This window comes from Gadus morhua, chromosome 4 (assembly GCF_902167405.1).
Source record: "Gadus morhua chromosome 4, gadMor3.0, whole genome shotgun sequence".
Lineage (NCBI taxonomy): Eukaryota > Metazoa > Chordata > Actinopteri > Gadiformes > Gadidae > Gadus > Gadus morhua.
Genome location: NC_044051.1, coordinates 41,668,373 through 41,692,704, shown reverse-complemented (window position 1 = coordinate 41,692,704; position 24,332 = coordinate 41,668,373). Strand labels below are relative to the sequence as shown.

At 43.5% G+C, this 24,332-nt stretch overlaps 1 long non-coding RNA gene across 1 annotated transcript; it reads right to left on the bottom strand.

The window, feature by feature from the left end:
* Window positions 1-4,060: 4,060 nt before the first annotated feature.
* On the bottom strand, window positions 4,061-7,163 carry LOC115542136 (uncharacterized). The gene is made up of 3 exons (XR_003976469.1): window positions 6,829-7,163; window positions 4,627-4,759; window positions 4,061-4,121 (listed from the first exon to the last, which is right to left on the bottom strand). It is a non-coding gene; the product is annotated as an uncharacterized LOC115542136 (long non-coding RNA).
* Window positions 7,164-24,332: the final 17,169 nt, after the last annotated feature.

Genomic DNA, 24,332 nt, shown 5'->3' with positions numbered 1-24,332 from the left:
GTTAGAATCCAGTACATTCTCAGTTGGTAGGTCAGTTTGCTTGCATGGATGCAATGTGTATTACTAACCTACAGCGGGCATGCCTCCACCAATATCCTCTTCAACCTTGATTGAAATGGTGTCTGGGGTCTCCTGCTTTCCACATAAAGAAGGAAACACATTTTCATTTCCTTTCATTTGCACAGAATAGTTGTTAATCCCCCCCTACGATAGACTGGGTGCCCCCAACCTGTTCTGACGGCGATTTGAATTCGCCCTTCATAAGGGTCTGGAGAAGAGAATTTCATATCTTTTTGCTTCCGATACGTTTTTGGAGAAGCTGTCACACCCAAATTGTACCGGGGGCGAAACTTGTACCGCCTACGTGATCTGCGTTCGAAATTTCCAAACCTGCCTGGCAACGGATGAACGTGTCGAACGTTGCCACGCAACGGACGATCGCGTCGAACGATGACGTAGGAAGGTTCATGAATATTCACAAACATTTGCGCTCATTCATTGAGCGTCACAAGACGAAATAACATTGAGCAGATAACACTTATTTTTCAAATGACATTTATTAGCGGTGCTAACTTTATATTTGCATTGGATGTAATTGTTAAATGGCATTTAGCTAGTAAACTGAGTGTATTAACACAAGCTAGCTAGACTATGATACACTTTAAAACACTCAATTTACTAGCTATATTCAATACATTACAAATATAAAGTAAAAAAAAGTGTTGTCCGTATTATTTACTGTATTATTTTCTGTTATTTCTTCTTTGGCAACATCAGAGCGAAAGTTTTTTGAAACCTGCCTAGCAACGTACACTCGTGATTTTCGCCCCCGGTACAATTTTGGTTCGACAGCGCCAATCACCAAGTTGGCTTCTCCCCCTGGCACCCTATTGGCTAGTTAAACACAATGACGACAGGGAAGCGACAGCAAGCAGACATTTGCGTACAGAGTCAGTTGAACAAGTTGATCAAGCCTCTTGTGCTGAAGACAATGACAGCAGCTTCCCCAGACCAACGCGTCTGGCAATAACCAGGCTACACATACGACTGATTGAATCCTAAAGGAGTGTGCTTTCTATGGCTGTGTGCTGGAGTTGTAGCAGAGGAAGCCTCTCATTTGGATGCTGAATAAGAAGATGATTTCCAACCTGCACACTCAGCTCCTCGCGGCAGACCAGCCGCTCGCCGCGCTCCAGGCTCTTGGCCGCGCTGTGGTCCGCAGACAGCGAGTTCAGGGCCTCCACTTCTGACGCGGTGAAGAGGGTGTCATGGCCGCCCACCGCCAGTGGGCCCACCCCTTCACTGTTGACGCTCAGGATCTTCAGCTCCCCGCTGTGACTGGACATGTGGGAGGAGCCAGGGCTGTCCACACCCAGACTCTCCGAGGTGGCGCTGCGCTGCGTGCTACGGTCTCCAAAGCCATCACAGTCTTCTGCAGAGGGAGAAAAAAAAGACCAAGTAATTGTTTTGATACACTGTTTGTATAAAAAGAGTAAGTGTGTATTTGTACTAGAGCTGTCAAGCGATTAAAATATTTAATCGTGATTAATCGCATTAATGTCATAGTTAACTCTAATTAATCGCGATTAATCGCAAATTCTTTTTCTATGCTAAATATCCCTTGATTTTTTTGTCCCATAATTCTTCTCATTTTAATTCTCTTATTAACATGGTGAAGTGCATCGGCTTGCCTTGTGCAAATGATTTTTTATTGATAACAACATTGGCATATACACTGATCAAAACAGGACGATACAAAAAAAGAGCCTATAGTGCAATTAAACGACTGCTTTGAACAAATGTCATTTGAACATAGCAGTCAGGCTACTGCTTCTTTGTTTTGAGCCAAAGAAAAACAAAAAAAAAAAGTTTTTTTTTTTTTTTTTATAAAATAATTGCGTTAATCGCGCGATAAAAAAATTAACGCCGTTAAATTTGGGTTGCGTTAACGCCGTTAATAACGCGTTTAACTGACAGCTCTAATTTGTACACATGAAATAAACTTTTTAAATGCATGTTTATTAGGGCTGTAACGATACGCATATCGAAACCGGAATCATGACACTCAAAATCACAAACCTGTCTCGCAGTGCGAGAAGGCAGAAGCACGACACGCCCTTTCTAACTCTCCGGTCAAATTGTCAGATGGAAATTTGCTAATAATCTGTCTAAATAATAGTCTGCTGACACCGCTCCTCTTATCGATGCCCTAAATCTGCGACGAGATGCCCTCTCTGTGATGACCGCTCTCCGTGGCTACGGAGGATTGCATTTCTCCACAGCCGTCGAAGTCCTCATATGCGATATGAACGACATTTATCCAGAGTGGGACAAATGCGAAAAAATAGCCTGTGTGATCCTGTCTCTAGTGTTTTGTGTGCTTTGAACGGCAGTTGGTCTGCTTATAGGTCGGAATGAAGCGGCCACCGATTATTTACAGGATAGGTACGTTATTCTACCGGACTCGTTTGTTTCTTCACCACACACACACACACACACACACACACACACACACACACACACACACACACACACACACACACACACACACACACACACACACACACACACACACACACACACACACACACACACACACACACACACACACGCTACCGCTCGCTCTCCTCGCTCGTCCACTCACTCGCTGACGTCACTCACACATACGCTTCTCGTAACACTGCCTCGTTATCGCGAATCAGACGTTCATGTTCTTTCCCCATCTATTTGAAAGTTAGGCTATTAAACATGTTGCATTCTATACGGCCTGATTATATCATTATTTAAGCTACATAGCCTAATAAGAATCCATAATAGGATATTTGACTAAACCACAAAACTAGTTGAGGGTTTTTGCCTACCTGCAAGCATCCTCCAACGGTAATCTATGGTTATTTATTTAATTTAGCGATACATTAATAGTATTCTTTCTGTTCAAATCTGATCAGTGTTCCAAAATATTTTTTATTAAATGTTACATTAAGTTTATTGTTATACAAGTGTTGTTTAAGATTAAAAAAAGTAGTGGGATGTATCGAACCGTGGGTCAAAAATCTTGATACAAACCGAATCGTGAGTTTGTTTATTGTTACAGCCCTAATGTTTATGTAACATTGAGACCGAGGGTTTAAAATGTGTACTGCAGACAAAGATTCAGAGTTTTGGAGAGGGATGTCTCCTCCAGCACCCTCCCCCCTAGACTCAAAGCTCAAGCGGAGGCCAGGTGGAGGACACTGAACGAACACCAGCGCAAAATGATCTGAGCACAACATGACATGAGAGACAAGCGCAATTACTCTATTTTGACAATAACAAGCGACAACGTGTCCTTCCCTTTAAGCTAATCAGCTAACATTTATACATTATGAATTCATTGATGTTTGAGAATGATAAACCAGCTCATGTGATATTTATCTTGAAACCCTTCTGGGCCCTTGACTGATTCCATCTTTGAAATACATCTCCCAAGTTTGACTCGTGTTTAACAGGGCGCTGGTCATGATGCTTTTCCAAAGAGGACCAGGCTTTTCAGCGCAGTTAGAATCGAGTACATTCTCAGTTGATCCAGGTTGTTTGCTTGCATGGATGCAATGTGTATTACTAACCTACAGCGGGCATGCCTCCACCAATATCCTCTTCAACCTTGATTGAAATGGTGTCTGGGGTCTGCTGCTTTCCACATAAAGAAGGAAACACACACAAGACAATATTTCATTTGAACAGTATAGTTTTTAATCCCCACTTACGACTCATTAAATCATAAAGGAGTGTGCTTTATAAGGGTGTGTGCTGGAGTTGTAACAGAGGAAGCCTCTCATTTGGATGCTGAATAAGAAGATGATTTCCAACCTGCACACTCAGCTCCTCGTGGCAGACCAGCCGCTCGCCGCGCTCCAGGCTCTTGGCCACGCTGTGGTCCGCAGACAGCGAGTTCAGGGCCTCCACTTCTGACGTGGTGAAGAGGGTGTCATGGCCGTCCACCGCCAGTGGGCCCTCCCCTTTACCGTAGACGCTCAGGATCTTCAGCTCCCCGCCGTGACTGGACATGTGGGAGGAGCCAGGGCCGTCCACACCCAGACTCTCCGAGGTGGCGCCGCGCTGCGTGCTACGGTCTCCAAAGGCTTCGCAGACACAGAGGGTTTAAAATGTGTAATGCAGACAAAGATTTAGTTTTGGAGAGGGATGTCTCCTCCAGCCCCCTCCCCCCTAGACTCAAAGCTCAAGTGGGGGCCAGGTGGAGGACACTGAACGAACACCAGCGCAAAATGATCCGAGCACAATACGACATAAGCCCAATTATTCTATTTTGATAATACTAAGTGACACCGTGTCCTTCCCTGTAAGCTCATTAGCTAACATATAATTTTTTTATTCATTGATGCTTGAGAATAATAAACCAGCTTATGGGGAATCTGTCTTGAGTTGAAACCCTTCTGGGGCTCTTGACTGATTCCATCTTTGAAATGCAACTCCCAAGTTTGTCTCGTGTTTTGGCAGGGCACTGGTCATGATGCTTTTCCAAAGAGGACCAGGCTTTTTAGGTAAAATCTAGCATCAACCTCGAATCTATGCTGTCTAGAATCTACTACATCAAAAGTAAATGTACTTATGCTGGAAAGTACAAACCTGCACTTGTAAAGTGGGGCGGCAAAGTCTTTAAGGATAGCTGTGTGCCTACAGTACGTGTTTCCGGGTGGTCGGTATGGCAGGCAACATCCCTTGTGAGAAGCAGCTGAATGTAAGCACTTGATGTGCTGATCTGTGTAGAGACAAAAAGGTCACATTAGTACTCAATGTATTACTTTGTATATATTCCAGGTGCAAGTTGGAAGAAGACATAAGATAAGCATGTTTAGTGAATTCCATTAGCCTAACTTAAAATGAGATCTAAGAAATGATAAAATTATGTCACATATATCTTAAAAGTTCATCACATCATCTCAATACAATTACATCAAGCTCTGCAGAAATCTGCTAATAACCCATTGATTTGAATCAGGTGTGATGGGGAAAATATGAGTGGGCCCTGGAATGGCAGTCCAACCCGCAACTCACTACCTGTGAACTCGTATCAGATCGATGTATAACATTATGCTGCGTTCCAGGGACACTTAGGAGGAGTTAACGGGCCATAATTATCTCCTCATCAGTAAAACGCAAGAACTACTGTGGTCACGTAAGCAAGGCAATTCTATTTGTATAGCGCATTTCTTACATCAAGCAGTTCAATGTGCTTTACAGAATACAAAAAACAACAGTATCATTTATAGTGACGAAGTACATGCAAACAATATAATGAAAGTACTTCTATGAAATGACACATAATAAAAGGGAGAAAAAGATAAAAAGGAATAAAAAGACCTTCAGATATAAGTAGTATGAATAAGTATAGATCGATTAGAATAAAAATAAAAAAGAGACGGAAAACATTAGAAAAGTTAATAGTATGCATCACTGAAGAGCTTAGCCTTTAGTTTGGATTTAAAAATACAAGTTGTGCCGTAATTTCTTGATTCTTTTTTAATTTCTTCTGGCAGTTTGGTCCAAAGTTTAGCTGCATAAACACTAAAGGCTGACTCACCACATTTTGTTTTGGCCGTAGTTTGAACCAAAAGATGTTTGTTTTGAGACCCCAGTGATCTCTATGAGGGGCCGTATGGGACATTATTCAGAATAAGCATGCACATATGAAACCAAACTCATTCACATACTATACTGAAAAACTCGCACACATACAAGTGAAAAGCTTTGACATACACAACTGAAACACTCTCACACAAACAACTGAAAAATGATACGCTCACATACACAACTGAAAAGCTTGCATACAACGTAGTGAAACCTTTTACATGGACTACTGAAATGCTTTCACACATACTGGTAAAATGTTCTCATAAACACAGCTGAAAAATGTCCTCTCACATACACACATATGAAACCATTCAAATAATCTATAAGAGCTTTTCAGTTGATTGAGTGAAGGTGCATCAGTTGTGTATGTAAAAGCTTTTACTTGTGTATGTGTGAGGTTTTCAGTATAGTATGTGAATGGTTTCATATGTGTGAGAGGACATTTTTCAGCTGTGTATATGAGAACATTTTACCAGTATGTGTGAAAGCATTTCAGTAGTCCATGTAAAAGGTTTCACTGGGTTTTATGCAAGCTTTTCAGTTGTGTATGTGAGCATATCATTTTTCAGTTGTTTGTGTGAGAGTGTTTCAGCTGTGTATGTAAAAGCTTTTCACTTGTATGTGTTCGAGTTTTTCAGTATAGTATGTGAATGAGTTTGGTTTCATATGTGTATGTGCATGCTTATTCTGAATAATGTCCCATGCGGCCCCTCATAGATCTGGCTTGGTTGTGCTGTGTGAACATGTCATGTATGTAGTATGGTCCAATGCCATTTAGTGCTTTAAAAACAATTCTATAAATAGGCCTAACTGGAAGCCAGTGTAAGGACCTTAGGATAGGGGTAATGTGCTCACTTCTTTTAGTCCTAGTTAGCAGCATTTTGTATAGTTTATAGTTGCTATATAGTTTTTTGGGGAGTCCCAGTTAAAAGGGCATTACCGTAGTCTATCCTGCTTGAAATGAAAGCGTGAATACATTTTTCTAAGCCACTCTCCGACATAAGGTTCCTCAATATTGCAACGAAGAAAGAAGTGTACAACACTCGCATTACAGTGTGTGTATTCACAAACATACCTGATGCCATCTACCTTACATTAGACACAGTAACTGGGCTGGTAGCTGTAGAGCTAATGCTAGGGTAACAAGGTAACCATATACAGTAAAGCAACACAATGATATAGCGGTAGTTCACCTACTTGTTCGAGATTTGTCGCTGAGCCGAGGAGAGTTGGTACTGAACCGGACTCCATTTCCAGACGTTCAGCAAGTCCATCTTTGTATTGGACCAAGTTGAGGAAGCAGTCGTCGGTGAAATGTTTGGCGCAGACTTTCTCATTTCCAGAGAAAATGAAATCAACCCACTGCTTCTTCAGAGGCTCGGATGAAGGAAGTACAAATAAACTTTTGTGTTCATTTGTACTACATCCGAACACTGAGCAACTGCCATGCTTCGCTCGTTTGCAAGACATGATGTCTCTCCAGGAAAGAACTATGTGGGCTGAGCTCACGCGGCCGTAGCTCATTTTCTCATGGGCGGTCGGGACAAATTCTGTGGGAGGGCAAAGCAGAGAAAGGGGAGGTAACCTTTCCCTGTAAACTCCAATAGTATCTGTCTGCGTCCTGCAAGACGGAGGCGTAACTTGTAGTAGGAGGCGTAACTTGTACTAGGAGGCGTAACTTGTTCTTTTCTAAATCGCGTCCACGCGAGATCTTTCTCTTTTCGCGGTAAACAAAATGCGTTGTAAATCACGGTTCACACGAGAGCTTCATTGAAGTCGGGTCTTAAACATGAACATATCTGTTGTAACTCTGCCTTTGTAACTATGCCTTTGTATTCTATCAGGCCATGAGCGTAGTGGTGCCGAGATGATGCCTCATGAAACGTCAAAGCCTCGCAGCCAGATGAACCATCAAAGTGGTTCGACCTCGAAGCTTTAAATGAGTACGCTAGGGACACTTAGTGGTGAATGAAATTATGATGAAAGAAAGAGTTTCCTGTGATGATGTGATGTTTGCTTCGTACAACATCAAAACGTTTAAGAATTAAAGTCATTTCAGTGATACGTGTGAGTGTGCCGTTCATAAATATCTCCCGAGCTCATGGTAGAGAATAAATCATTTGACAAAGATTTCAAGTCATCGCGGGCAAAATAGATTGTCTTATAACTACAGTAGGCTACTAATAATTGTAATAATAGAACTGCATGATGACTGGGAATGAGTGTGATTAATTACATAGCCATAAAAGTGATCTTGGAACTGGGTAGGGTCTTCTTTTTGTAAAAATGTGCCATATCGCGGAACAGCCCGAGATGAAGCCTCGAACGTCACACGCTACGTCATTTCGCCTATGTGAATCCTACTCGATACGGAGCTTCGCTGGGGGAGGAGCCGAGGTAGGCCTACTCGACACACGCCCCGATGCCTCGACGCAAACCATAACATCACTACATGAGCGTGGAAGTACGGAAGCCGAGAACGGCCATCGATTATTAATTTTTTTATGCACTGTTATCTCGTGATAACGACTTATTATCTCGTTTTCTCGATATAACAAAGGTCGTTTTCTCGTGATAACGAATTAATTATCTCGTTTTCTCGATATAACAAAGGTCGTTTTCTCGTGATAACGAATTAATAATCTCGTTTTCTCGATATAACAAAGGTCGTTTTCTCGTGATAACGAATTAATTATCTCGTTATCTCGATATAACAGACAGACTTTTGGCGCCGGTTAATGTGATCGTGCTGATTTCAGCCTACGAGAGCTTCCACTGTCTGATCCAGGTGTGTCCCAGGGAGGTGAAAATGGCAGATCACATTATTGATCAACGCATCATGCCTACTTCAACCAAGGTCTAACACAGGCAGAAATTGCATTGTGCCTTTCTGTAAGAGATGGCTTTCCGATTAGTCCTCGACATTTAAAATATCTCGTTATCACGAGAAAACGATCTTTGTTATATCGAGATAACGAGATAATAAGTCGTTATCACGAGATAACAGTGCATAAAAAAAATAAATAATCGATGGCCGTTCTCGGCTTCCGTATGGATCCGAGCCAGACCCCAATGTCAGTTTTCTTTGTTATCATCAAATAAGGTTTCTAGTCCAAAAGATTCTGAAAATTCAAACAAGTTTGTGTTGTCTGTTTCAGGCTTTGAGCAGGTTTTGCGCCTGGGCACGCCAATCCGGGGCAGAAAGTCATCTACCATTATAGAATGACTATCAGAAAGCCCCGTTTAAATGTATTGTTTATTAGTTGTGGTTAGCCTACTAATCCCCCGTCTATAGCCAGGAAGGCTTGCAGACACACCCTCAACATATTCCCAAACATACCTTTTGGATATTTGAGCCTTTGTCTATCTAATTATTTGACTTTAAGATGAAAGCTGCTTTCTAAGGTGCTAGCTGTGCTTACATTACTTTACGACCTGCCACATTTGCGATGCACACGTTTGAGATGCACACTGAACAGTCACTTAATACTCAGGCTAGTAGATGTTGCTTGCTTCTTTCTGCCCCGAGTTTGAACAGTGCAACAGTGATGACGTCCCTGAGAAATCCATGTATTGAAGACCGGCAAATATATATAAAATGAAGGCTTGTAATGTGAACGCTATAATATGAAGGCTTTCTCATAACTATCCTCCTGTTATTGGCATTGTTCTTGTCTTGTTTCCATCAGTAATATTTAGTTTAATTCATTGTTTTCTATCTCATGCAGGACCTTGAAAACATGCAGCAAGCGATCAATTTCAATATGTATTCAATAAAATTATTTGAATTATTAAACTGCTGTCTTTAATTCTTTAATTATTTATCTGCTGTCTTTTTGTTAAAGGGATAAAGTAGGCTAAACTTAAGCAGGTTCCCCACGTTAAACTGCTATATGCATTATATGTCATTGTAAAATTGTAATTTTAGGCTTCTTTTCTTAAATGCATATGACTCGGGATGTCAGTTTCACGTAAGGCTATGATTAAACTAATCAAGAGCATATCAAGATTAAGCTAATCAAGAGCATATTTTTAAATGAGCGGTTCGGGTGCATTATTTTTATATAAGGCCTAATATTTGAGGTCCGAGTTGAGGGCATTTATGTACCCGCGCACCACTGCTACATACATTACAGATCACTTCCGCGATTTAGAAAAGTACTAGACACGCCTCCGACTACAAGTTACGCCTCCGACTACATGTTACGCCTCCTAGTGCAAGTTACGCCTCCTCCGACTACAAGTTACGCCTCCTACTACAAGTTACGCCTCCGTCTTGCAGGACGCAGACAGACCCAACTCGTATTTTTTCTTGAACTTGTTGATGCAATGCGATCCTCAGGATCCTAAGCAAGAAATACAGGCTTGATGCAAATAATACCTTGTTTTCTTTCCATTATTTTTTTAACCCTTCTGCATTGGTTCTTATTGGTGGTTTGTTGAACTTACAGGTTCCTCTTTGATGAGGCTCTGTTATTGCATGTGGAACCACTAGGGGGCACGTACACACACACACACACACACACACACACGCACACACGCGCACGCACACGCACGCACACGCACGCACACGCACGCACACGCACCGTGAGGACCCAGTCGGGTCTTTGACCCCGCCCCTGCTGTGTGTATGCGTGTGTTTCTCCCCCTCCTACTTAGGAGATTGTCTGCAGGTGTGGACGGACGGTGCTGCAGGAGCCTGGCCAGACAACAGACCGGCGGGGTATAGGCCTACTACGAACCTCGCTGAACATACCCAGCCAGAGACGCAACTCACGATCAGAGTTAAATGGTACTACGAAGCTCATTTAGGATTAGAGGGGTTTTATATGCGTCTGAAAAAAAACCGTTGCAGAAACAATAGGGTCCTATAATAATACGTCCAACCTGCCTTAGGCCTATTCTATAATTTAGGGAATTCGCTTTAACTCATTTTACTCTGCAATAACTTGAATGGAACTTCAGATGTTTGGGGACAAGCAGCACAGCAGTCAGGTAGCTATTTAAAGCTATGATAAACCGTGTATTTCGTTTATTTAGATAAAGCATTATGAAAAAGTTTGCATGCACAATAAAGCATACAGATGAATTTGGCGCCCAGCATTTTCATTTTCCCTCTGGGCTAAGCCCCGGATGTTTATGAAACCTAGAAATCCCCATCCAAATCTATTCTCTTGAGTAGAGGCAATAAATATGCGATATACGTGGAAGAGAGACGGAGAAGGGAGGAAGGAGATGATAAAAGGATTAGAGGGGAGAAGGTGTGTGTGTGTGTGTGTGTGTGTGTGTGTGTGTGTGTGTGTGTGTGTGTGTGTGTGTGTGTGTGTGTGTGTGTGTGTGTGTGTGTGTGTGTGTGTGTGTGTGTGTGTGTGTCACCAGTGAACGAGTCTCTCTGGTCTCTTTGATGAAAGTTTCCTTCTCACTCCTCAAAGGGCCGTTCAGGATGCTGCCAAGTTACGGTTCCAATGGAGACGGTATCTCGCAGAGCGGATTCTTGTGTGGTAACATCTCCCTCTGCTGTCCACATCCGCTCACTACACACACATGGACGCAAGATCGCAGGTGAATACCTTTTCACCAACTTCACATCTAACCACACACAGACAGACAGACAGTAAGGTGAATTGAATGAAGACTTTTTTCGTTTTGATGTATGAATCTAAATCAGTCAAATCAGACTCATCCCTTTAATTAAAATGAGGGAGGTCATTTAAGATCGAACACGGAGCTGAAATAGCCTCGCACTGTTACCAAGTGCGACCACAGGGCGCCGAACCTGCATTGAGTTTTTCTAATTAGCTCCCCTGCCGCAGCTCGCCTGCAAAGTGGTTTTCTTAATCAGTTAATTGGTTGCATCTGGTGCGTTTCACTTAAGAGGGAGCCGGACAGCACGTTGGAGTCCTCCACTGTTTGGCAAAAGTCTGTTGTGACTTATTTGACAGCTCTTCCTGTTTCACAGGTTAAAGACTTTTTGAAGTAAAGAGGAGCATCTCATCTGAACCAGATGTGAGTAGAATTGTGTGGATTATACATGAAAGTAACATTTTAATTAATAATAATACATTTAATTTAGAGGCGCCTTTCAAGACACCCAAGGTCACCTTACAGAGAATATAGTGATCATAAATCGTTTAAAAAACAAGACATTGTGGAAATAAATAAATAAATACTATAGACTATACATTCAAAGTTGGAGCTAAATCACTCTTGAGTAATGACAGTCAAATAATTAGTACAATTTATATTAAAAAGCTGGATTAGTTAATTATCTTAATCATTATTTAAAAGTTGGATGATCCCAGAAGCCCTTAATTTGTATTGTCATTCATTTATCTGATTTAATGGAGATGGTAGATGTTGAACTGTGGGACAGTGCCCAAGTTTGGGGACCATGTGTAAACTGTTCCTTCCTTCAAAGGTCTATCATGGATATTTAACTGCAGCTCTGTGAGTATCCCAACTTAACCATCAAGATGAACTGCAAACTGTAAGTCACATGTTTCTCATTACTCTTGGGCACATTGATGTATTTTGGCTTCCTGGTGAGTTAACCCGTTACCTGAAGGTTGATCTGAGTAGTAAGGATGTTTTATTGGTTCATGAGTTACTTAGGTGTTTGGTTTATATTGGTTTTAATGATTTGTTAAAATGGTTACAGGCTCCAATTTATTGTTGTAAGCTGGAGTAATGGTTTGGGTTCTGATGTCTTCAGTCTTCTTTCCAGCTACACTCCTGAGCTCTGCATCTTCATCACATGAGGGTTGCGTCACTGATGAGGGTGTGGTCTGAGTGAGCAGAGGTGCATACTGGGATACAGAGCTGTCTGAAGTCTACAGGTCTGTAGACACGCCTCCTCAGGGGAAACCAAGTGTTTGAGAAACCGTCGTGATGTCAGTTACATGGACTAGAATGTTCTTTTAAGATGGAGACAGGGATTCAGAAGGAGAAACACCAGGGGGAGATGAGGGGACTCCTCATCTCAACGACAAAAACACAACTTCAGTCTGATACCTAACCATGGAACACATTCAACAGTCCCCTCCAGGCATCCTGACTCCTCAGGAGCAGTGTCATTACCAAGAAGGTCTTATTTGGGGCCATCCCCAGATGGATCCTGCTCCTCAAGAGCCACCCCCCTCCACTGGGTGGTCTTCTGAACAGATGACCTCCTTCCTGTCCTCAGGCTGACTAAAGCAAAACCGCTTGCATCTGTGAATGCTCCTCATTCAGGAAACCACTGGACTACAAAGACATGACTTCATAGAAGTCGAATCAACCTTGGAGACATTTTGGAGACGCCAAGCATAATCCATCACCAATGTGGGACGCCACTGAAGAATGTTGTACATAATTTACGTCTCTGGAGACATTGGTTGTTCTGTTCTGGGTGCCCTGGCAGGAGAGCTGGGGTTGGATGATGGAACGTTGTTTGGCATGAGGTTTTTACCCTGCATGATTGTTTGGCCTTTTATGGCTCGGTGGTGTGTGTGTTTGGGTTTGACATGAGATGGATGATTTTTGTGCATCCCTAGGGTTCTACTGTGTGTGTGTGTGTGTGTGTGTGTCTCCCACTCACACCTGGTATGGGGTTCTACGTGTGAATCCTTGGATCTATGTGTGTGTGTGTGTGTCCGGCTTGCTTTGACAGTGATAATGTTCATACGGAGGTCTGTGTGATTGGCTTGGGATATCGGAATGGTCAAATAAATCATACCTGATGGACGGCCACACGTTTACTTAAAGGCATCCAGTAGACATGAAGAGCCCAGAGCGACGCTGCGGAGCAATATCCAACACACTGGGCAGGAAGGAGAGTATCCAACTCAAGTGCAAAAGGATGCAAGCGGCGTGTTCAGATCAGTGACTTCACACTAGGACTTCACCAATCAGGATCAATGGAGGATGGACACCTAAAGGAATTCCAAAAGGAGACTGACGTTGGAAAGGGACCTAAATGGATATTCAAGATGACCTTCAGACCTGTAATGAGATGGCTCTTCCTACCTGGCTGGATTGATGGAGAGCCCTGTGGATCTTGTCTTTTTCTCAGTTGCACGTCTACTCAGGCTGAACCGTATTTGTTTCGGACAGGACTAGCTGAATGATTTGTTCCCTTAAATCAGAACCAATCCGGGAACTCCAGCTAGTGCCCTCTTCGAGCTGAAGTTGTGCTCTTCAGCTGAGGAGGTAAGGAAACCCTCACTGAGGCTTCAAGGTGTAAAGAGGAGGATGTTTCAAAGTGTTCCATGGTACTCTGATAAAGACCGTTGTTGTGTTCCACTGGCTGAGAGGAAGAACCCTCACATCTTCCTCTTGGCCTTTCTCCTCTGAGAATCCTGGCGCCATCTTGAAGGATAATCCTGCTCATGTAACTGATGTCACGACAGATTCTCAAACACTTGGTTTCTCCTGAGGGGCGTGTCTATAGAACTGAAGACTTCAGACAGCACTGTATCCCAGCATGCATCTCTGCTCACTCAGACCGCACCCCAATGAGTAGGATGCAACGCTCTAGTGATGGAGATGTAGAATTTTATAAGTAACGAGGGAGCAGACGAAGGTGATTAGAACACAATGGCATGTAAAGTCTGTAAATCTTTAAACCATGAGGATGGTTGGATAGTTCAGGAATTGGGCTTCTTTTTATTATGGGCAGTCCTTTCGCTCAGATGCCAACTTCTCACTGGACCTGTACATGTGTTGGCTGGCTGGCATGATTTGCTGTTGGTGATGTGTCAGTCAGGGTGACGTTGCAGGGCTATGGTCGGCTCTCTGTGAGCTCAACGTTTAGATTTGCTCTGTATGGTTTGTACCCTGAATAATCTAGATAATTGTAAAATGTAGACACCGTTTTGTATTGAATGATTTTAGCTTTAAAGTTGTTGTGGGACGTACATGGTAGTTTTGGTTCTTCTTACGTTTTTGAGTGATAACTTGTACACACTGGGTGCATAATAATGTAAAGGTACATTGAATAGTAGTAATGACCAACAGCAACAAACAGATCTCCTCAAGGTAAGTCTGTTGGCTGTGTTTTAATGAAGATCATCGCGGGACTTCAGGATCTTCCTCCGCTCAACTCAAGGTGAGGCGCTGGTTCTGTTTTTTCTTTGGTTGGTTCCGGCCGGAATGTTCGGATTCCGGTCGGACGGTTTGTGCTTCCCGCCGTGGAAGGTTCTGAGTGGGGTCACTTGATTTAGTCCCAATGGTTAGCATAGAACGTTGTAGTCTTGACGACCATAAGAAACCACCTGGCAGTTAGTTGGACGGGAGTCCCCTGAGGGAATCTGGCAGAACGTTCTCGATTGTATTTGCGTAACCTTGAGCCGTTGCCAACGGAATTTTTTTTTTCAGTCGTTTCCATCGGGAATTGTTTCCCCGTATCTTAAACAACTTAACTTTGATATTTAATACATACTGACAGACACGTACGTCGTACAATATGTTGATAATTTCCGATGGTTGCGCCGTACTTTTAACCACAATGACGTGACCGGACTCTCGCTGCGTACAAAACGGCGTTCTATTTGGGGCCCATTTTTGACATCGGAGAAGGCTGAAAATCGTTTCAAGGTGGAAGACAATTTGACATTTCTTCAACGGAACCCAGCACCTAAATATGGCTGAGTATATTTAATTTAATATCGATACTGCTTAGTGTTCTTCGTTACTTCAGCTTTTGTACGTTCTAAAAATCTGCTGTCATTAATTGCCACAGAAGTTAAACCCTACCAAATGGAATGACGCTAAACAACGACTTTGGTGCAGAGTTACCAACTGGATAATATCAAAGCTAAAATAATGGCCGTCCTTCCCACATGTTACAGTAGAAGATACTATAGAACTGTACAAGGTTAAAAAGGTAACGTGTAGTTTCTCCCAAGGTGTCTGCCTCCTCACCCAGAGCCAGACCTCCACCTCCTCACCCAGGGCCAGACCTCCACCTCCTCACCCAGAGCCAGACCTCCACCTCCTCACCCAGAGCCAGACCTCCACCTCCTGTCAGAAGTCCTCCAGAACAGGTCAGTGCTCTGTGAGTAGAGTCTTCTCAGGTCAGTTTCAATGCTTGGGCTGAACCACTTCTTTAAACTTATGGACTGCTCTGTCTTCATTCCCAAAAACGGCATGCTCATGTCTGGTCTCAAGTCTTTTCTAGCCTTGAGTTATAAAATAATAGTTAAATTAATCGTGTAACTTGGTTTCGGATGAGTCAATTAAGTTTATTGTTGGGCAAATGCTGATCTAAACCTCCTGCTGTAGCTGAAAGGCGAGGCTGAGAGGCTGGAGACCGGAGGCTTGTGGTGGCAGGATGGACCGGAGACTGAGGCTGGAGACCAGGGGCCTGCAGCACCGGACCAGAGGGTAACCATCACCAAGCTCATCTGAAACACTAAAATCCACGGTAGTTTAGGTCTGGTTTTGATCATCTTATTCCTCTAAATTATTGTAGTAATAATAGCCATTAATGTTACTAGTGCTGCTACGACCGTAGTGGATGAATTGCTGAACGTGACATTCTGCAGACGTTGTCTAATTTAAGTGTTTAAATTTGACTTCAATTTTACAAGTGAACCTCAGATGCAGGAGGTGGGGTGTGTTGCGTCCCCAGGTGATTTACTGCTGAGACCAACTGTTTGTAACCAGACCAAGAATCCATGGCTGAAGGAGCTGATGGAGGAGCCGTGCTGAAGGAGCCGATGGAGGAGCTGATGGAGGAGCCGTGCTGAAGGAGCTGATGGAGGTGTCGTGCTGAAGGCCCTGCCTGGTGGAGGAGCTGGTGGAGGCCCTGCCTGGTGAAGGACGTCTGTCGTGGGGTAGATGGAGCTTGACTCTGAAGTGATCATCACACTCACTGCAACTTCTCGTAGAATACTGCTACCACAAACTACCGGCGTTTGTACCACATATACCAGATGACTACATCTGTTTTAGCACATGTTGAAGCAAGACTTCCGCTGTTTGTTCCAGACCAGGACTCTGTCTGAGGAGAGCTGCTGGAGGAGCTGAGACGCTGGAGGACGACTAGGAATCGACCAACAAGGATTCCTCGTAAGATTGTATTGACTTTACATAGTTGACTTAAAGGGGAACATACAGCTGTTACTTTGACATGCGTTAACCAGCTACCGCTGTGATTTCTTACTAGAATGTGTTTCTGGAGCGGAGGCGAGTTGGTAGGGGAGCCGCAAATCTGGAGGACGACATCACTCCACCAACCAGGATCCTCGTAAGTTTGCATAAAATAAACAGAGTGGACTTGTAACGCAGGATTAGTTTTCCAGTTAAAGTTACGGCATACTACTGTGGTTGTTTACCAGACGAACTACTACTTTGTTACGCGCCATTAGAGCCCAACTACTCCTGTGTTTGTTACCTGATATCAGAGACAAACTACTACTGTGTTTGTTACCTTACATTAGAGCCCAACTACTCCTGTGTTTGTTACCTTACATTAGAGACAAACTACTCCTGTGTTTGTTACCTTACATTAGAGACCAACTGCTCCTGATTTGAGTAGAATTGTGTGGCAAAGCACAACTGACGTGACTTGTATGTTTTATATAAATCACCGATAATGAGTGAAGGAAATCGGGGATTGTGGTTGTTTAACTCTCATTTGAAATGTATGCATTGATTCTACCTGAAAGTAACATTTTAGAGACTATACATTCAAACTTGTCAAAGTAAGAGTTAGATCACTCTTGAGTAATGACAGTCAAATAATTAGTATAACTTATATTAAAAAGCTGGATTAGGTAATTATCTTAATCATTATTTAAAGGTTGGATGATCCTAAAAGCCCTGAATTTGTATTGTCATTCATTTATCTGATTTAATGGAGATGGTAGATGTTGAACTGTGGGACAGTGCCCAAGTTTGGGGACCATGAGTAAACTGTTCCTTCCTTCAAAGGTCTATCATGGACATGTAACTGCAGTTCTGTGAGTATCCCAACTTGACCATGAAGTTGAACTGCAAACTGTAAGTCATACGTTTCTCATTACTCTTGGGCACATTGATGTATTTTGGCTTCCTGGCGAGTTAACCCGTTACCTGAAGTTTGATCTGAGTAGTAAAAATGTTTTATTAGTTCATGGGTTACTGAGGTGTTTGGTTTATGTTGGTTTTAATGGATTGTTAAAATGGTTACAGGCTCCAAGTTATTGTTGTAAGCTGGAGTAATGGGTTGGGTTCTGATATCTTCAGTCTTCTTTCCAGCTACTCTCCTGAGCTCTGCATCTTCATCAAATGAGTGTTGCTTGACTGAGGAGGGTGTGGTCTGAGTGAGCAGAGGTGCATACTGGGATACAGAGCTGTCTGAAGTCTACAGGTCTGTAGATATGCCCCTTCAAGGGAAACCGAGTGTTTGAGAAACTGTTGTGACGTCAGTTACATGGACTGGAATGTTCTTTAAGATGGAGACAGGGATTCAGAAGGAGAAACACCAGGGGGAGATGAGGGGACTCCTCTTCTCAACGACTAAAACACAACTTCACTCCGACACAGAGAACCATGGAACACGTTCAACAGCCCCTCCAGGCATCGTGACTCCTCAGGAACAGTTTCATTTCCAAGAAGGTCTTTTTAGGGGCCATCCCCATATGGATCCTGCTCCTCAAGAGCCACCCCCTCCACTGGGTGGTCTTCTGAACAGATGACCTCCTTCCTGTCCTCAAGCTGACTAAAGCTGCACCGTTTGCATCTGTGAAGGCCCCTCATTCAGGAAACCACTGGACTACAAAGACATGAATTCAGAGACGTTGAATCAACCTTGGAGACATTTTGGAGACGCCAAGCATAATCCATCACCAATGTGGGACGCCACTGAAGAATGTTGCACATCATTTACTTCTCTGGAGACATTGGTTGTTCTGTTCTGGGTGCCCTGGCAGGAGAGCTGGGGTTGGATGATGGACTATTATTTGGCATGAGGTTTTTACCCTGCATGATTGTTTGGCCTTTTGTGGCTCAGTGGTGTGTGTTTGTTTGGGTTTGACATGAGATGGATGATTATTGAGCATCGCAAGGGTTCTACTGTGTGTGTCTCCCACTCACACCTGGCATGGGGTTCCACGTGCGAATCATTGGTTCTATGTGTGTGTGTGTGTCCGGCTTGCTTTGACAGTGATAATGTTCATACGGAGGTCTGTGTGATTGGCTTGGGATATTGGAATGGTCAAATAAATCATCCCTGATGGACGGCCACATGTTTATTTAAGGGCCTCCAGTAGACATGAAGAGCCCAGAGCGACGCTGCGGAGCGAGATGCAACACACTGGGCAGGAAGGAGAGTATCCAACTCAAGTGCAAAAGGATGCAAGCGGCATGTTCAGATCAGTGACTTCAATCTAGGACTTCACCAATCAGGATCAATGGAGGATGGACACCTAAAGGAATTCCAAAAGGAGACTCTGATGTTGGAAAGGGACCTAATTGGATATTCAAGATGACCTTCAGACCTGTAATGAGACGGCTCTTCCTAACAGGCTGGATTGATGGAGAGCCCTGTGGATCTTGTCTTTTTCTCAGTTGCATGTCTTCTCAGGCTGAACTGTATTTGTTTCGGACAGGACTAGCTGAACGATTGGTTTCCTTAAATCAGAACCAATCTGGGAACTCCAACTAGTGTGCTCTTCAGCTGAGGAGGTAAGGTGTGCTGAAGGAGCTGATGGAGGAGCCGTGCTGAAGGCCCTGCCTGGTGGAGGAGCTGGTGGAGGCCCTGCCTGGTGAAGGACGTCTGTCGTGGGGTAGATGGAGCTTGACTCTGAAGTGATCATCACACTCACTGCCACTTCTAGTAGAATACGGTTAAAAAACTACCGGCGTTTGCACCATATATACCAGACGGCTACATCTGTTTTACCACATGTTGAAGCAAGACTTCCGCTGTTTGTTCCAGACCAGGACTCTGTCTGAGGAGAGCTGCTGGAGGACGACTAGGAATCGACCAACAAGGATTCCTCGTAAATTTGTATTTACTTACATGGTTGACTTAAAGGGCAAAATACAGCTGTTACTTTGACATGCACAACTACCGCTGTGTTTTCTTACTAGAACGTGTTTCTGGAGCGGGGGCAAGTTGGTAGGGGAGCCGCAAATCTGGAGGATGACCATCACTCTACCAACAAGGATTGTAAGTTTGTATTAACCTAACAAAGTGGAAATAAAGGGCTTAAAAATAAGACTAACTACATGTTTGTTACCAGACGTTGGGGCCAGACTTGCACTGTTTGTTCCAGACCAGGACTCTGGCTGAGGAGAGCTGATGGAGGAGCCAAGACTCTGGAGGACGACATCACTCTACCAAACAGGATCCTCGTAAGTTTGCATAAAGTAAAAAGAGTGGACTTGTTGGAACGCAGGATTAGTTTGTCCAGTAAAAGTTACGACATACTACTGTGGTTGTTTACCAGACAAACTACAGCTTACATTAGAGCCCAACTACTACTGTGTTTGTTACCTTACATTAGAGACAAACCACTACTGTGTTTGTTACCTTGCATTAGAGCCCAACTACTCCTCTGTTTGTTACCTTACATTAGAGACAAACTACTACTGTGTTTGTTACCTTTCATTAGAGACAAACTACTACTGTGTTTGTTACCTTACATTAGAGACCAACTACTCCTGTGTTTGTTACCTTTCATTAGAGACAAATTACTACTGTGTTTGTTACCTTACATTAGAGACAAATTACGTTTGTAACCAGACCAGGAATCTGGAGGACTGACGGAGAAGCCGTACATCCGGAAGGCAAATCCTGAGGACGACCAGGACTCTACCATCAAGGATTCCTCGTAAGTTTGCATTATCTGGATATAGTGGACTAGGCAGGGGGTTGGGGGTTCAACTCTCAGACCAATGGTGCCGGCATTCAAGTCCTCAGGATACAGTGATGCGTCCTTGAGCAAGGCGACCTAAAGCCTGCCTGCTCCTTAATGACGTCTCTTTGGTTCAGATAATGTTGCATCTTTTGAATATTGAACCTAATCCATGTCCATTTGGTCAGGGCAGACACACCTGAGCTGAACCTCACCTGATCCTGTTTGGTCGGGGGCAGACACACCTGAGCTGAACCCGCCCTGATCCGGCCATCCTGCTGGTCCCGTCTCCTCAGTTCATCTGAGCCTCGTCCTTCAGAAGACCTGCTGAGCTCAGCAGTCTGAGGCTGATGGATCAATGACCTCCAGTGGGAGTGATCTTCTTGACCCCACATGTACCCGTATGCTTCCACACGCCTTACCCTCACGTCTGTCACTAACCTCATTACTTCACTACTCTCTACTCCTTCTCCTTCTTCTTCCTTCTCCGTGGTTTGAACCTTTACTCTGAAGGAGTGTCTTCCTGCCCTCAGAGGGTTCAGCGTTAGGGTTGAGAGTCAGGGAAAGAGCTGGTCAGGGAGGACTGCTTTTACACAAACCTCTTCACTTGCTTTCTGAATGGTGGTGACATTTTGAAAAGATTCATTTGGGAAAATGTTTTCCTCTGCTTTCCTTTACAAAAATATGTATTAAACTTCTGTGTTTGTAACCAGACCAGAAATCCATGGCTGATGGAGCTGATGGAGGAGCCGTGCTGAAGGCCCTGCCTGGTGGAGGAGCTGATGGAGGCCCTGCCTGGTGGAGGAGCTGATGGAGGCCCTGCCTGGTGGAGGAGCCGTGCTGAAGGCCCTGCCTGGTGGAGGAGCTGATGGAGGCCCTGCCTGGTGGAGGAGCCGTGCTGAAGGCCCTGCCTGGTGGAGGAGCTGGTGGAGGCCCTGTCTGGTGAAGGACCTGCCTGGTGAAGGACGTCCGTCGTGGGGTAGATGGAGCCTGACTCTGAAGTGATCATCACACTCACTGCCACTTCTCGTAGAATACTGCTACCACAAACTACCGGCGTTTGTACCATATATACCAGACGACTACATCTGTTTTACCACATGTTGAAGCAAGACTTCTGCTGTTTGTTCCAGACCAGGACTCTGTCTGAGGAGAGATGCTGGAGGACGACTAGGAATCGACCAACAAGGATTCCTTGTAAGTTTGTATTTACTTACATGGTTGACTTAAAGGGCAAAATACAGCTGTTACTTTGACATGCGTTAACCAACTACCGCTGTGTTTTCTTACTAGAATGTGTTTCTGGTGCGGAGGCAAGTTGGTTGGGGAGCCGCAAATCTGGAGGATGACATCACTCTAATTACAAATTACTACTGTGTTTGTTACTTTACATCAGAGACCAATTACGTTTGTAACCAGAACAGGAATCTGGAGGACTGATGGAGAAGCCGTACATATAGAAGGCAGATCCTGAGGACCACCAGGACTCTACCATTAAGGATTCCTCGTAAGTTTGCAAGATCTGGACATAGTGGACTAGGTAGGGGGTTGGGGGTTAAACTCTCAAACCAATGGTGCCGGGTTCAAGTCCTCAGAATACAGTGATGCGTCCTTGAGCAAGGCGCCCTAAAGCCTGCCTGCTCATTAATTACTTGTCTTTGGTTCAGAAAATGTTGCATCTTTTGAATATTGAATCTAATCAATGTCCTTGTTTGGTCCGGGCAGACACACCTGAGCTGAACCCGCCCTGATCCTGACATCCTGCTGGTCCCGTCTCCTCAGTTCATCTGAGCCTCCTCCTCCAGAAGACCTGCTGAGCTCAGCAGTCTGAGGCTGATGGATCAATGACCTCCAGTGGGAGTGATCTTCTTGACCCCACATGTAACCGTGTGCTTCCACACGCCTTTCCCTCACGTTTGTCACTAACCTCACTACTTCACTACTCTCTACTGCTTCCTCTTTTCTTCCTTCTCTGTGGTTCGAACCTTTACACTGAAGGCACGTCATCCTGCCCTCAGAGGGTTCAGCGTTAGGGTTGAGAGTCAGGGTTTAGAGTCAGGGACAGAGCTGGTCAGGGAGGACTGCTTTTACACAAACCTCTTCACTTGCTTTCGGAATGGTGGTGACATTTTGAAAAGATTCATTCGGGAAAATGTTTTCATCTGCTTCCCTTTACAAAATTGTATTTAACTTCTGTCAAGTGTTTTTGTTTATATATTAAAATCCCACATTGACTTCTACATGTTTGGTGCGGTTCATTTTATTGTCCTTTAACTTGGTTAATGTCAAGCTAAACTCCTGCAATACATTTAATATACATGATTGATATTCAGCAATGTTCACATAATCCATTTAGTAAAAATATGAAACCTCAATATTACTACAAAATTCAAGCCTATTCATGTATTTAACAATGTACATACTGCCCTGCAGGCCATTCTCTGCTACTACAACACTTTCAAACCACCAACCCATCTCACATCAATGTACTATAGCTACGTTGGTTCAAACGGAAAATGTAGTTTGGTGCGAGACTGTTGTCCAGCAGAGGGAGCTGTCATACACCTTAATTATACAGGGATGTCTGTGTATTTACATTTTAAAATGTTCATGTGCTGGTCTTGTTTGTCTGCAAATAACTCTGTGGATAAGCAGCACAGCAGTCAGGTAGCTATTTTATGCTAAAATAAACTGCATATTTTGTTGATTTATGTGAAGCATTATGATTTTTTTTTCATGCAAATTAAAGCATAGAAATAATTTTGGCTTTTTATTTTTCCGTCTGGGCTAAGCCCCGGATGTTTATGAGACCTAGAAACACCCCTGCCGTCGACGGCGTTTCCATAGACGGGCCGGACGTCAGTTGGCGGAGGACGGGGTCCGACCGATGACAGGGGGCCACAAAGGGCCTCCAACGCCCCCCACTCCAGCTCACACTGAGCCAGTATCCTGTGTACTTATACTCATACTGAGCCAGTAACCTGTGTACATATACTCATACTGAGCCAGTATCCTGGGTACTTATACTCATACTGAGCCAGTATCCTGTGTACTTATACTCATACTGAGCCAGTATCCTGTGTACTTATACTCATACTGAGCCAATATCCTGTGTACTTATACTCATACTGAGCCAGTATCCTGTGTACTTATACTCATACTGAGCCAGTAACCTGTGTACTTATACTCATACTGAGCCAGTTACCTGTGTACTTATACTCATACTGAGCCAGTAACATGTGTACTTATACTCATACTGAGCCAGTAACCTGTGTACTTATACTCATACTGAGCCAGTAACATGTGTACTTATACTCATACTGAGCCAGTAACCTGTGTACTTATATGCTCATACTGAGCCAGTAACCTGTGTACTTATACTCATACTGAGCCAGTATCCTGTGTACTTGTACTCATACTGAGCCAGTATCCTGTGTACTTGTACTCATACTGAGCCAGTATCCTGTGTACTTATACTGAGCCACTAACCTGTGTACTTATACTCATACTGAGCCAGTATCCTGGGTACTTATACTCATACTTAGGCGGTGTCCTGTGTACTTATACTCGGTGGCGTCACAAGGCTGTTTTATTCGGGGCTAAAGCGCCGGATATTATTTAATTAGCCCTGAACATAATTTTTGGGTAAAATAAGTAAAATAAAAGAATATTTTTCTCTCTATATATATATATATATATATATATATATATATATATATATATATATATATATATATACATATATATACATATATACATATATATATATTAGACCCACTTCCATTCATTTTACTCTGAAATAGATTGAATAGAACTTTAGATCTTTGGGGATAAGCAGCAAAGCAGTCAGGTAGCTATTTAAAGCTGCTTTTTTGTATG